The sequence below is a fragment of the Schistocerca cancellata genome, chromosome 2 (genome assembly GCF_023864275.1).
Source record: "Schistocerca cancellata isolate TAMUIC-IGC-003103 chromosome 2, iqSchCanc2.1, whole genome shotgun sequence".
In the NCBI taxonomy this organism is placed as follows: Eukaryota; Metazoa; Arthropoda; class Insecta; order Orthoptera; family Acrididae; genus Schistocerca; species Schistocerca cancellata.
In genome coordinates, this window is record NC_064627.1 from 704,197,184 (window position 1) to 704,211,246 (window position 14,063).

A 14,063-nucleotide genomic window follows, 5' to 3' on the forward strand; every position below is an offset into this window, starting at 1 on the left:
ATATTACAAAAGATGTTCCATTCTCTACTGTCACCTTTTAAGGGTCTTTTTTCTTTTCTAAAGTAGCCTATGTTCTTCCTCAGGTTTCAACCTATCTCCATACCAAATTTCACCGAAATCATTTCAGTGGTTTAGTTTCAAAACGTAATGGACATAGTTACTATCGCACTTTTTAGGCTATATTAGAGTGTGGGAATAAGAATTAAACACTTTGAGCATCATGTAAGGATTGTTGTCATTACCTTGAATCGTATTATGTAGGAAATATCAACCATTAAAAGAATTTGCAAAAATGTGACAAAGTTAAAAAGACGAAAAATAAATAGCTTTCGCAAACAGTAAATATTTTCCTTAATATTCTTCAAATCAATAAGTACCTTGTACTACACACTTTCAGAAGTAGCCTATGTCCTTCCTCAGCGTTCAAGCGGTTTTGTCACGGAAAGGTAACAGATTACGCCAAGGCCAGACAGCTCGTCTGGCCGTAGATACTTTGTGCAAACCGTTCGAAGCTTGGTCGGGTCGTTGGTGAAATAGAAACTAATTGAGATGTCTGTCGTCATACAGTATCACCTTAACATCAGGCATAAGTTTCAGACTTTTATTCTTCCTATTTTCATTTAGGTTACTCTTTTGTTCCCTCTTCACTCTGGTTGGCTCTGCGACCGCGTAGTGGTTACGAAATGTCATAAATTCGTCAGACGACTAGTGAATTTAATGTCCAATTTGTTTCAAAACTAGTCTTATGTCTAGCTGACTCCACAAAGAAGAAAAAGACTAGGATTTAAGGTCTCGCCGACGACGTGGTCATTACAGACGGAGCACAAAGTCGGATTGTGTTAGTAAAAGGAGGGAAGTCAGTCGTGCCCCTTCGAAGGGACTATCACAGCCCTCACCTTCGATTTTACGATTTTCTATAAACACGAAAAACCTAAATCTGGATGACCGTCCTTCTGGATACGAATAAAATGTGTTAAAAAGTACGACATTTCACCCGATTATTCCAGAAGCTCGCTAAAATATCCTTCCTTGCCTCTCTTTGCTGTCCGCTCTCTAAAATGTCCTTCCTTGCCCTCTCTTTGTTGTCCGTTCATTTCCGCACTCTTTCCACAGTAAACGTCCTATATTTTCTTCTTGTAGTCTGAAAAATGTCGTATTACCGCTCCTGGTAAAATACTTTGTGTATACAACCAAATTTAGTCGTCCGATCATCATCATCGCCGCGCGGAATTAGCCGAGCGGTCTAGGGCGCTGTACTCATGGACTGTGCGGCTGATCCTGGCGGAGGTTCGAGTCCTCCCTCGGGCATGGGTGTGTGTGTTTGTCCTTAGGATAATTTAGGTTAACTAGTGTGTAAGCTTAGGGACTGAAGACCTTAGCAGTTAAGTCCCTTAAGATTTCACACACATTTGAACATTTGATCATCTTCAGGTTCATAAAAGCATTCATAGCATCATGTCAGGTAAGAATATAAAATCGTTCCAATCATGTGATAAGAGGATGAATATTACACTGTTACTATGTAGTAATGTAAATTACTTCGTCAACCTAATTTATATTAGGTCAGTGTATTATTCATGGCTTTATCACCTGACAATAACTATTATATATACACTCCTGGAAATGGAAAAAAGAACACATTGAAACCGGTGTGTCAGACCCACCATACTTGCTCCGGACACTGCGAGAGGGCTGTACAAGCAATGATCACACGCACGGCACAGCGGACACACCAGGAACCGCGGTGTTGGCCGTCGAATGGCGCTAGCTGCGCAGCATTTGTGCACCGCAGCCGTCAGTGTCAGCCAGTTTGCCGTGGCATACGGAGCTCCATCGCAGTCTTTAACACTGGTAGCATGCCGCGACAGCGTGGACGTGAACCGTATGTGCAGTTGACGGACTTTGAGCGAGGGCGTATAGTGGGCATGCGGGAGGCCGGGTGGACGTACCGCCGAATTGCTCAACACGTGGGGCGTGAGGTCTCCACAGTACATCGATGTTGTCGCCAGTGGTCGGCGGAAGGTGCACGTGCCCGTCGACCTGGGACCGGACCGCAGCGACGCACGGATGCACGCCAAGACCGTAGGATCCTACGCAGTGCCGTAGGGGACCGCACCGCCACTTCCCAGCAAATTAGGGACACTGTTGCTCCTGGGGTATCGGCGAGGACCATTCGCAACCGTCTCCATGAAGCTGGGCTACGGTCCCGCACACCGTTAGGCCGTCTTCCGCTCACGCCCCAACATCGTGCAGCCCGCCTCCAGTGGTGTCGCGACAGGCGTGAATGGAGGGACGAATGGAGACGTGTCGTCTTCAGCGATGAGAGTCGCTTCTGCCTTGGTGCCAATGATGGTCGTATGCGTGTTTGGCGCCGTGCAGGTGAGCGCCACAATCAGGACTGCATACGACCGAGGCACACAGGGCAAACACCCGGCAACATGGTGTGGGGAGCGATCTCCTACACTGGCCGTACACCACTGGTGATCGTCGAGGGGACACTGAATAGTGCACGGTACATCCAAACCGTCATCGAACCCATCGTTCTACCATTCCTAGACCGGCAAGGGAACTTGCTGTTCCAACAGGACAATGCACGTCCGCATGTATCCCGTGCCAACCAACGTGCTCTAGAAGGTGTAAGTCAACTACCCTGGCCAGCAAGATCTCCGGATCTGTCCCCCATTGAGCATGTTTGGGACTGGATGAAGCGTCGTCTCACGCGGTCTGCACGTCCAGCACGAACGCTGGTCCAACTGAGGCGCCAGGTGGAAATGGCATGGCAAGCCGTTCCAAAGGACTACATCCAGCATCTCTACGATCGTCTCCATGGGAGAATAGCAGCCTGCATTGCTGCGAAAGGTGGATATACACTGTACTAGTGCCGACATTGTGCATGCTCTGTTGCCTGTGTCTATGTGCCTGTGGTTCTGTCAGTGTGATCATGTAATATATCTTACCCCAGGAATGTGTCAATAAAGTTTCCCCTTCCTGGGACAATGAATTCACGGTGTTCTTATTTCAATTTCCAGGAGTGTATATCACGTAACATGATACTACGAATACTTATCTGAGTCTGACGATGGCCAGGCGACTGAAACTAGGTTTATAATTTAAGTATTTTACCAGTAACTCAAGGCGTTAAAATGAAATTTTTCAAATATATAAGAGCTGTGCGCATCACCTCCTGAAAATTCTTGCGGTCTCTTATCTGTTCTTAATGTTCGCCATATCAACCTCTCTATGCTTTTGGTAATGTTGTTCGACAGACTGTTGTAGTCTCATATTCTTAATACTACCTCATTAGTTCGTATCCCACCTAAAAACTAAAACTACACTCCGCCCGAGCAGGCCATGAAGGCCCAAAGGTATCGACCGGCCGCCGTGTCATCCTCAGGCCAGCCCGACACCGCTTAACTTTGATGATCTGACGGGAACTATGTATCCCATCGCATCGGTTCACTAAATTTTGAACATCCTGCGTAGTAGAATATTTAATTTACTTATAGGTTGTACTTCTTCTTCTCCGTTTCCTCTTCTTCATTCTTCTTCGGTTTTCCCACTGTGGATGTTTCATCCAGTACAGTACTGTCGCCAAAACAAAGTTTTAGGAACAGCTTCCTAGTTGTTCGGGAATGTTTCGTCCTCTCTTCACTAGCGTGTATCTGTTTGTAATGCTTATATCATTCATCTTAGGCAATCTTATTGCATGATAATTTCCTAAAGTTCTTTTACAATATCTTCTTCATATTTCATGTTACCAAGTCATTACAGTTTCTTACTGCAGTTCATCATCTTTCTTATGGTGAGTATGAATTTACTCTTCTTTTAGCCGCAGACTGTAACTTGTCTGACACTTCTTTTCGATCCATTATTTTTTCAGCTATAAAGTGGTCGCTGAAAACATATGACTCTAAAAGCAGAGATTTCATTTGGAATAACATTCGCCAGTATGAGTCGCAATATTTATTTATTTATGTAAATAAATAAAGGTCGTAGTAGGCTCCAGTGAATGCTTAAAAAAGGAAACCAATATTTGTATTTCTCTTATGAATTTTGTATCATTTATTTCACTGCCCCTACTTCGTGCGAGCAAAAGAGCAACAGCCGGGGTGGCTACAACACAGCGACGCCGGGCAATTATTTCGTAATTTGAGAGGAGAGTTTAAATTTAATCGGCTAGAGTATGGGAAAATACGCAAGACACACAACACTGATCCGTGAATTAGGGAAATACGAAACTGCTGATGGCGATGTGTCGTGGAATGGGAACATTAAGTGCAACTGTCCCCAAGCTGCTATTCGATACGAGCAGGGCAATCAGACACCCCACATTCCACCAGCTGTGGCACTGAAAACTGTTCAGGAATAGAGTGTGTCTGGTCTGCAGTTGCTATGACTGCCACTAACTTTCAGCCACCTCTGTTTTCCTGAAGTTTCTTTTAATTGCTCAAACTGGAGACAGTAATAAACCTTTATCAAGAAAACAGTGATGTAACTCTGTTACCTTTTAAGACTAAACTGCTGAATCGATAGCTTGAACCCTGAGGAAGAACATAGGATACTTTAAAAAGAATATTACTCGAATTATGGAAAGATATTTACTCTTTGAAAAAGGTATTTGCCGTGTTTTACGGACTATAAAACGCACTTTTTTCTTCGAGAAATTGCCTCCAAAATTCGGGTTCGTCTTATACTCGAAATTAATATAAAAATGTCCAGTGTTTGATTTAAAATTCCCGAATGTCTTAAAAATGGCCATATATTCGATGCCGCAGGAAACCTATCTCTAACTGGCAACACTGGATTCAACTGGCAGCAGCAGTGCACCGACGCGACGAACATGAGCCGCGGGGATTCACAAGCTCGCTAACACTGTCTTCCTCCCGCCCCGCCATCACAAACCCAGAACACTGTCTAGCCTATGATGCGTCACTGCAGTCTACTGTACCAGTGAACTTTAACTGAAAGTGATTTGTGTTATTGGACACAGTACGATATATTTTTAGTAGCTAGTTTCGTAATGGAAAAAAAAATGGTTCAAATGGCTCTGAGCACTATGGGACTTAACATCTATGGTCATCAGTCCCCTAGAACTTAGAACTACTTAAACCTAACTAACCTAAGGACAGCACACAACACCCAGTCATCACGAGGCAGAGAAAATCCCTGACTCCGCCGGGAATCGAACCCGGGAACCCGGGCGTGGGAAGCGAGAACGCTACCGCACGAACACGAGCTGCGGACATGGAAAAAAATAAAAGATATTAATATGATGCGGGCTATAAATTGAAGGTTAGTTTCCTCAGACTGAGAATGAAGGAGGGGCGTGGGGGGGGGAGACAGTATTTACTTTCTTAGGAGAAGAAACTCTTGTTAGCCAAGATAGCAATAAGACACTTTATTGTGGATGACCAATTTCGGTAAAACTACGTTACAACCATAACCTATAATAAGCTGTACGAAGATCTGATGATGGTAACGTGGTTTTAACGAAACCCGTCATCCATAATACAGTGTTTTGTTGCGATCTTGACTAAGAATTTTTTCTTCTCCTAAGAAAATAGACTGAAAGTAATAGCATATGCAGAAGAACATGGAAGCAGAGCAGCATTTCGACTCTCCACTAACAGAAAAAACCATTCGCGATTGGCGGGCTAGTAAAGAATAACTGAAAAAATAGGGAAGACTAAATGTTCAAATGGAGGACTGGATGCAAAATGGCCAAAATTAGAACATGACGTATTGAAACTGATTCAAGGACAATGTCAAAATGACACTGGAATAATACAAAAATGAATCAAATACACGCTCGTAAGCTAGCGCTGCAGACTTTAACAGTAGAGTTGGTTCGTGCTACAGGTTTATGAAGCGTCATGTGCGTAGCCTGAGACCCAAAATGCAAATATCTTGCAAAATACCACAAGAGTATGAAGATAAAATATTATCTTTCTTTCGATTTATAATTCAGCATTGAAAGAAAACCAGAGTGGAACTAAGCCAATTACTGAATATGGACGAAACTCCTCTCACAACTGATTTGCCGTGCAACACAGCTGTTGCCAATAAAGGTGCTAGAACTAACTATAAAATAAGCGGACATGAAAAAAATGTACTGCACTGTTGTCCTTTGATGTTGTGTTAGTGCGCTAAACGTAATGCAATGACCATTTTCAAGCGCGTCACAATGCCAGAACCTTCTGAAGTAGCGCCATGTGTTGTAATTCAGGTACATGACAAGAGTTGGATGGACGAGGTTGGTATGAAATTGTGGATTAACAGAGCGTGGGAGAGAAGGAAAGGTGCCTTATTGAAGAAGAGTTCTCTTCTTGTTCAGGGTCAGTTTAGTAAGCATTTGAAAAATTCTGTGAAACAGAATCTGAGACAGGAAAAAAATACAAAGCTTGCTGTTAATCTGGGAGGACTTATTTCACAATGTTTAAATAAATAAACCATATAAAGCGTATATGAAAGCGGACTGGAACAAATGGGTGATGGATGAAACCCAACATGAATTCACGCCGAAGGGAGCTTTAAAACGACCTATAATCAAACATGTGAGTCAGTGGACGAAGCAGTCGTGCTCTAGAGTGAGAGAAGACGTTATTGTTAAATCTTCGAAGAAGTGTGGCATAAGTAACGTACTCAATGACAATGAAGACCATCGTATATATGAAGAGGACAACGATGACGACGAAGAGGAAGAGAAAGAAGAGGAGGAAGAAGAAAGTTCAGATGACGATTTTCAGGAATTTTGAAGGTCAGTTTGTTTTTATAAATTAAGATGCTTTTAGTCTGGCTTTGTAATCTAATAGTAATTTTTTTAAATGTTAGTTTTTACAAAATTGCTTTAAAATTAAGGTGCATCTAATAGTCCCTAGCGTCTTATAATCTGTAAAATACGGTACGTTTTTGCTTTTGAAGTTTTCCATATTTGTCGAAATGCTGTTATTGGTTGATATGTTGAATATAATGCGATTCAACGTACGAATACAATGCTTATACAATTCCGAACGTGCTTAATTCAATGGCCTTGCCGCAGTGGTAGCACCGGTCCCCGTCAGATCACCGAAGTTAAGCGCTGTCGGGCTGGGCTAGCGCTTGGATAGGTGACCGTGCGGCCTGCCGAGCGCTGTTAGCGAGGGGGCTGCACTCAGCCCTTGTGAGGCAAACTGAGGAGCTACTTGATTCAGAAGTAGCGGCCCCCGTCTCCTAAACTGACGTACGGCCGGGAGAGCGCATCATATCCGCATCTAGTGAGGCCTGTGAGCTAAGGATGAGACGGCGGCCGGTCGGTGCCGTTGGGCCTTCATGACCTGTTCGGATGGAATTTGCTTTTTTCTTTTTTTTTTTTAATCCATACTGATATCGTTGTATGGGATAGTTAGCAGCGCGTAGTGGCCGCGCGGTTTGAGGCGCCATGTCACGGACTGCGCGCCCCTCCCACCGAAAGTTCGAGTCCTCCCTCGGGCATGGGTGTGTGTGTTGTTCTTGTCATAAGTTAGTTTAAGTAGTATGTAAGTCTAGGGACCGATGACCTCAGCAATTTGGTCCCTTAGGACGCATTTGAGATAGTTACGTTTCCGTAACTAAACCACGGAATCGATTTCAATGAAGTTTGGTATGGAGATAGCTTGAACCCTGAGAAAGAACAGAAACTACTTTAAAGAGCCGCCCCCTCCCCCCCCCCCCCCCAAAAAAAGAAGTATCAACCCTTTGATGGGAGAAGCAATGAAGGGAACTTTTTTTTTGTTACATCAGTGAATATAAAACACGTTAAAATTATTAGATTTGTTGCATTATACAGTATAAGGGTTGTATAATCTATAGCTACTTCAATAGCGCGATGCATAGATGCGGGCTCCTGTTTGGCACCAATGCTGTACGTCCCGTTTCGTCGTGCATCGAGGTGACCGGAAGAGATTGAGGGGGGAGGGGGGGGGGGGGGAAGCGCATATCACGACCTATACTTACCTGCATAGGCAGACACGTGAGGTCAGCTGTGTTATTCCACGCACAATAGCATACTTACTCATCATCACAAAACCACCGATACGAGAGCGCTGCCGCGGGTAACAGCCGATCATAAAAAAATTAACAGCACACTTCGTGTGCGGTAGCGCCAGATTGGACCGTCCTAATATCAGGCTACAGTGACTGTTTTCAAGGTGAAGATTTCACACAGGAAAGAATGCAACTTTGATTGACAACTAAATAACAAGAGAATTCTAAAATACATCGCACCGATAATCTTAAAGTCAAAATGAACACAATAGGTAATGTAACATGAAAATTTACGAAGAAAGAGAAATAATAATCGATACCTCTGATATGCAGGATGAAAATGCACCTGTGGATGTGGTTGTAGAAGGAACTGCCTAGTAGGATTGTCATTGCTCATTAGAAAAATAATGGTTCTTAGTGCTCCCAAAATGGCACCACAATTATTGAATTATCGAACGAGGACGGTAAAAGACTCCTTTCTAGAATTATTGCCCGTAACCAAACTCTGCGACTGGCAGCAGACGTGATTTTCTCTTCGACATTCGGAAAAAAAATCATCAGTGACCAATATTATAGGTGAATAGCAATGTTAAGCTACGGAGCACTATTGTATTTTATTACAGAATTTTAAAAAAATAAATATCTTAACACACTGTGGACAGACGCCAAGCAGGACTCGAGCAGCGGGAGGCAGTGAGTCAGTCGGACGGCGGCCGAGTCCTGCTCGTGCTGTGCGCCACCGTTAGACTTCGTTGCTGACGTTGCGCCTCCTGCCCCTTCTCGGCAACCACGTACATTGCGCAAGGAAGTGTGTCTGCATTGTACTGCCACATACTTTTCGAGTTCTGAACCATCTCTACTAAAAAAAAAAAATGGGGGGGGGGGGCGATTTAAATGTTTCTACTCTGTGTTGAGCCCCATACTGTTTTCGTCTGCTACCTTGTTTTTGTTGTCTTTGTTGGCAAACTGTTCGCGCTGAACATAGTTTGACATTGGCAATTCCGTCGACAGCGGTATTTTCAACGTCGTGGAAAAAGAAATCTGCAGTTACATTTCATAAGGAGAAAAAGATAATTTTGATATTGATCCAGATTCCCATGTGGGTGAATACTCAGATAAGTAATAAATAAAAGAAAATAATGTGGTGAACCGTTTTCAATACTGTATCGCCTAAATGAACATTCGCAACACGACTCTAGTCGTACAAAGTGTCACGAAAAACCGCACTCAGCACGTGTGTACAGTGTGTTCCGATGTCAATAAGAGATAGAAGGGAAAAATATGCCGGAAAGTAACATCCTGATAGCGTCCACACTGGGATGCAGCTTTGTGTATGCCTGACTGTTTCAAAACATCCACACGCATTCAAATTATGTGTAAGTACGGTGTGTACAAGTTTTTCTTCAGTATGAAAATACGATTCAGTAAACCATTTGTGCTAATATTTCATAGTAAAATTTTTAAGATTAGGTAAACCAGGTTTCACCATCGTGCGTATTTATTGCATACGATTTTCCAAAAGTGCGTTAAAAGCAGCAGTCCATAAGCACCATCCATTTTGACTGAGGCCAGCATCCAACATGTTAAATAACTGACGGGATGATGGCAAAAAAATAAAGCAAACAAAGTATGAATAACAAGGTTGACTTACAAGTACTTTCATTCATTTTTAAGCTAACGTTAACGTTTAAGCTTTGTACGAAATACACTTCAGAAAGCGCATTCTGTCAATATCACCATTTTATCGTTGCATAATTTTGTTCTGCATGAATATTTGTCTCTATTTGGTTTTCTTCTGAACCGACGCTATTTAGCCGAATGCAAGAGTCTGTTGTATTCTTCTCAAGTTACTTAAAAAAACGTAAATGTTAGTATGTGCCAACTCAAACAAAAATCAAAACGAAGATGAAAGCTCTTGCGCACTTCATTCGTTGTCCAAAACGTCCGCCCAAATGCAGGGTTCCCATAATTAAAGTTCCACTCTCAAAACGCTGCAGAAAGAGAACCATCTCTCAGAATGACGTCAAATTTGAACAGTGGGAACGTCATGGAACAAAAAAATGATAAAAATCTGACCAATACATGGCGCTGTAAGCGTCAGAACATGCACACCAACGCACGCCACACGGCTGTTCCTCAGATCGTGTCCGAGACACCCAACGTGACTGTCTGCAGGAAGTATCGGGCGGTGCTGGTATTACAGGAACAGTGTGTGTACACCAGTAGCCCTGCAGGAGTTCCGGATAGTCAAGGATATAAGAAAAAGGTATGAGTTCGTTCACCACTAGGTTCCACAGTAGTGGGGACAAAACCCCTCCTTGTGAACACCACTTGGTAGTGTTGATCACCATTCTCTCATTCATCATGGTGGCTTCTACCTTTTTTCTACTTAGCGTGATCTTAATCCACTGGTCTCAGCCTATGCGCTTCTGTAGCTCAAACCGTGGATTCGAAGATCATATTGCTAAAGGCCTCCTCGATATTCAGAGAGATGCAGAGAGCTATTTCCTGAAAGTGTAGATCTTTTTCCACCTTCTCAACAAGCTGATGAAGCTTTGTTCCACATGATTTACCTGGTTGATACGCATGTTGGCTTATATGTAGAGGAACGTCAGTTAATGTTTTTTCCCTAAAGTGCACATAACCAGTTTTTTAATGTCTTTAAAAGAGAGGACATACCGATCAGTCTCATACCTTTTGCCTTGGTATGATCAGTTTCCCGTGGCTTCGGAATGAAAATAACTCTCACTGTCCTCCAGGCATTAGAAATAGTTCCTGCTGCTAGCCTGACCCTAAACAGTCTACACAGGAATCTACTTAAATCCTCCGGGCTTGTTGCAGTAGAGCTGGAAAGATACCATCTGGGCCTGGTAGCTTGAATAGTTGAAACGTTCCCACAGGCCAATGTACTTTTTTGAAATCAATCCCTGGCAGATCCCCAGATTTCCCTTTGATTAACTGTAAACCAGTGCCTCTCAGGGACTGATTCCTAGTCTATGTTGTCTGCCAGAGTGCACTGAGGGAAATGAGTACTGAGGAGCACATCCACCGTCTCATTCGTTGTGTCCTTGTATATCCAACATCTTCCGTTCTCAGAATGCCTCCTGGATTAGTTGGTATTGTAGTGAGGATTTTATCGTCTAGCGCTGTACCTTCCACTTCCTCACAGAACGCCTTGCAGGACGACAGCTTCATTTGATTGGTAGCAAGGTTGTATTTGACAAAGGTTATCTGGTACTTTGCCCATTGTCCTTTCTTCCTTGGAGGGTTGAACTCTTTTCTTACGTGCTTCCTTTTCACTTCCAGACTGTTGTTCCACCGCCATACTATTCAGTAGGTAGTACATCTGTAACTTCACTCTGAAATTCACTGTGAAGTGCGTGGTACTTGTGCAATAGTGTACGATAGGTCGCACTAACGAGTCACCTTTGTGGACTGAGTCCATTTTCCCAGAATTCTGCCAATCAACCGAAATCTGTTATCTGCTTTACCTGCGATTGAGCATATGTGATCATTCTACTTCATATCCCCACAAATTATATCTGTATGAGGTGACTGAATCCAATTGCAACTCTTCAGTATTATAATCACATGATACTACTGTCCTGCGGCTTGCCTGGTGCTCAGTTTCACTTTTCTTAACATATAGAGCATTTCCTTAACGTATAAAGCAAAATGTCAGGCATCTTTGCACAACATTAATAACTTTCTAGCATTTCTGACTGAATACTGACGCAACTTTTTGAGATAGTATGAGCCGCAGGTAGATGAAATAAGGCAATAAGTGAGTTGCACGTCTGCTGAGACTCCGCAGCCGGCGTCGGCAGGCAGATGCGACGCTGTGTGGCAGAGGGCGGCAGCAGCTGCCGAAAGAAGCGATGCGGGTGCCCCGCGGGGCCCAATAAAGGCGCCCGAGCCCGGCCCACGCAGACCTGCCTGCCTCGCCTCTATTGCACCCGCTGCGGCACCCACGGGGGTTGTCGCCAGAACTACTGTACTGCCGCCGTGTTTCCCGGCACAGCTAAATCCTGAGACGCTGTCACCGAGCGAGCTTGTCGCAGCAGCCGATTACTCTCAACACCACGAGGCGACACCTTTTCCTTTTTCTTTTTTACGAGCGCCCCTTCGTTGCTAATGTTAACGTTCGTACTGCCCACGATCTGCAGAACGTCCGAAACGGCAAAGCAAAATTGTTAGAGGAGAATGCAAAGCTGTAGAATCAAACATGCCCATGGGAGAGATAGATGTGGCTACAAGAAAACTAATTAGGGAGAAAAGAGAAGCACATGTATGGATTGGATATAAGGAGGTCAGATGACAAGTCGTCAGAACAAAAAAGAAGGAAAGGTAGAAGTCAGACGAAACTGAAGACAATGTTATGAAAGTGAAAGACAAACTAGTTGAAGATGTGATGGGAGATATGATACAGCAAGATGAATTTGAGAGGGAACTGAAATACCCAAGTCAAAAGAAGGCCACTGCAGTAGATGGTATTCCAACAGAATTATTCACAACCATAGGAGAACAAGCCATGAGGAAACTATTCCACCTGGTACGCTCGATATTTGAGTCTGCAGAGATAACCTCAGATTTGAAGAAGAATGTAATAATGCCACTTTCAAAGAAGGCAAGTGCTTAGAGTGTTGAATAATTCCAGACCATCAGTTTAACATCGCATTGTTGCAGAGCAGTGGCATCCATTGTTTACAGAAGGATGGAAAAACTGGTAGAAGCCAGATCTGGTAAGATCACTTTGGATTCTGGAGAAATGTAGGTACACACAAGGCAATAATGACACCATGACAGATCTTAGAAAATAGGTTAAAGAAAGTCAAACCCACGTTTACAGCATTTGTAGAGTTAGAGAACATAATATTGACTCATTACATTCTTTGACATTCTGAACGTACCAGGCATATAATACAGGGAGCAGAAGGTTATCTGTAACTTGTACAGAAACCAGACTGCAGTTATGAAAGCCGAAGGACATAAAGGGAAGCTATGTATGAGAAGAGAGACGGGTTGTATCCTATTCCCAGTGCTATTCACCTTCTATACTGAGTAAGCTGTGAATGAAACCAAGAAGAAACTTGGAATGGGGATTAAAAGGTCATGGAGAACAAAAAAAATAGAGGTTTGCCAAAGACAAGACGTAGTAGGCAACTCACTTATTTTAATAACACTGTGAGTCAGATTATTATTCATATTTTAGATCACCGTCTCAGTGTTCCCCAGTACTACATTTGTATGTGTGGTTTGTGACTTTCTTACTTGAGGGATGTTCATATAACTGCATGTGTAGCCTGCAGAGAGCTTGTGCCTGAGAGGCCGTAGTGGAGACGACTCTGAGTGCAGTGACCTGGCTGTGTGAGTGATTCTGGGAGTAGCACTCTGCGGGTTGTACCTGCAGAGGGACTTCTGTCCGTAGCACACCACTCTTTCCAGTTTGGAGTTCCGTTATTAATGAATCCGTGTAAATACGACAGTGAGTCTCTTATTAATCGAGACGGCGGATTTAAATTGAATTCGGCATGGAATCCAATTGTTGAAAAACTTCGTGACCTCCGTAGCCGGCGTAGCTCTGTGATGGAACCGCGGGAAGACGACCGAATTGATATCGATGCGGCGAGTTTTCACCACGGAGGGCGACGCAGCAGAATCGAACGCGCTCAAGTAGCGCACGCGCAACGCCAAGTGAATCCACCACGCATGTGCCGCAGGGGCCTTAAATACCAGAGCTCAATGCGTTTTCGCCAGTATCACCTGAAGATGGCCAGAAGACTCTGCGCCGAAATATTGTGGCAGGAAGTTACAAACATCCGGTAGTTCGCCCGAAATTTTGTGGAGCGAGTCTCAAAATGATTTCGTCATCGACAGAACGATGAACTCAAAATTTGTCCCTCCTCTGTTCCTTCTACAGACTATTGCAGGATTTTCAGTGATTACAAAATTCATGTCTGCCTCGTCAAATGTGCTACTGAACTGTCGTCTTCTAATAACGAATTCCACATACTTACCTCCTCACTAATGTTCACTATACCTTTTCGTTCTGTTTTTTGTCT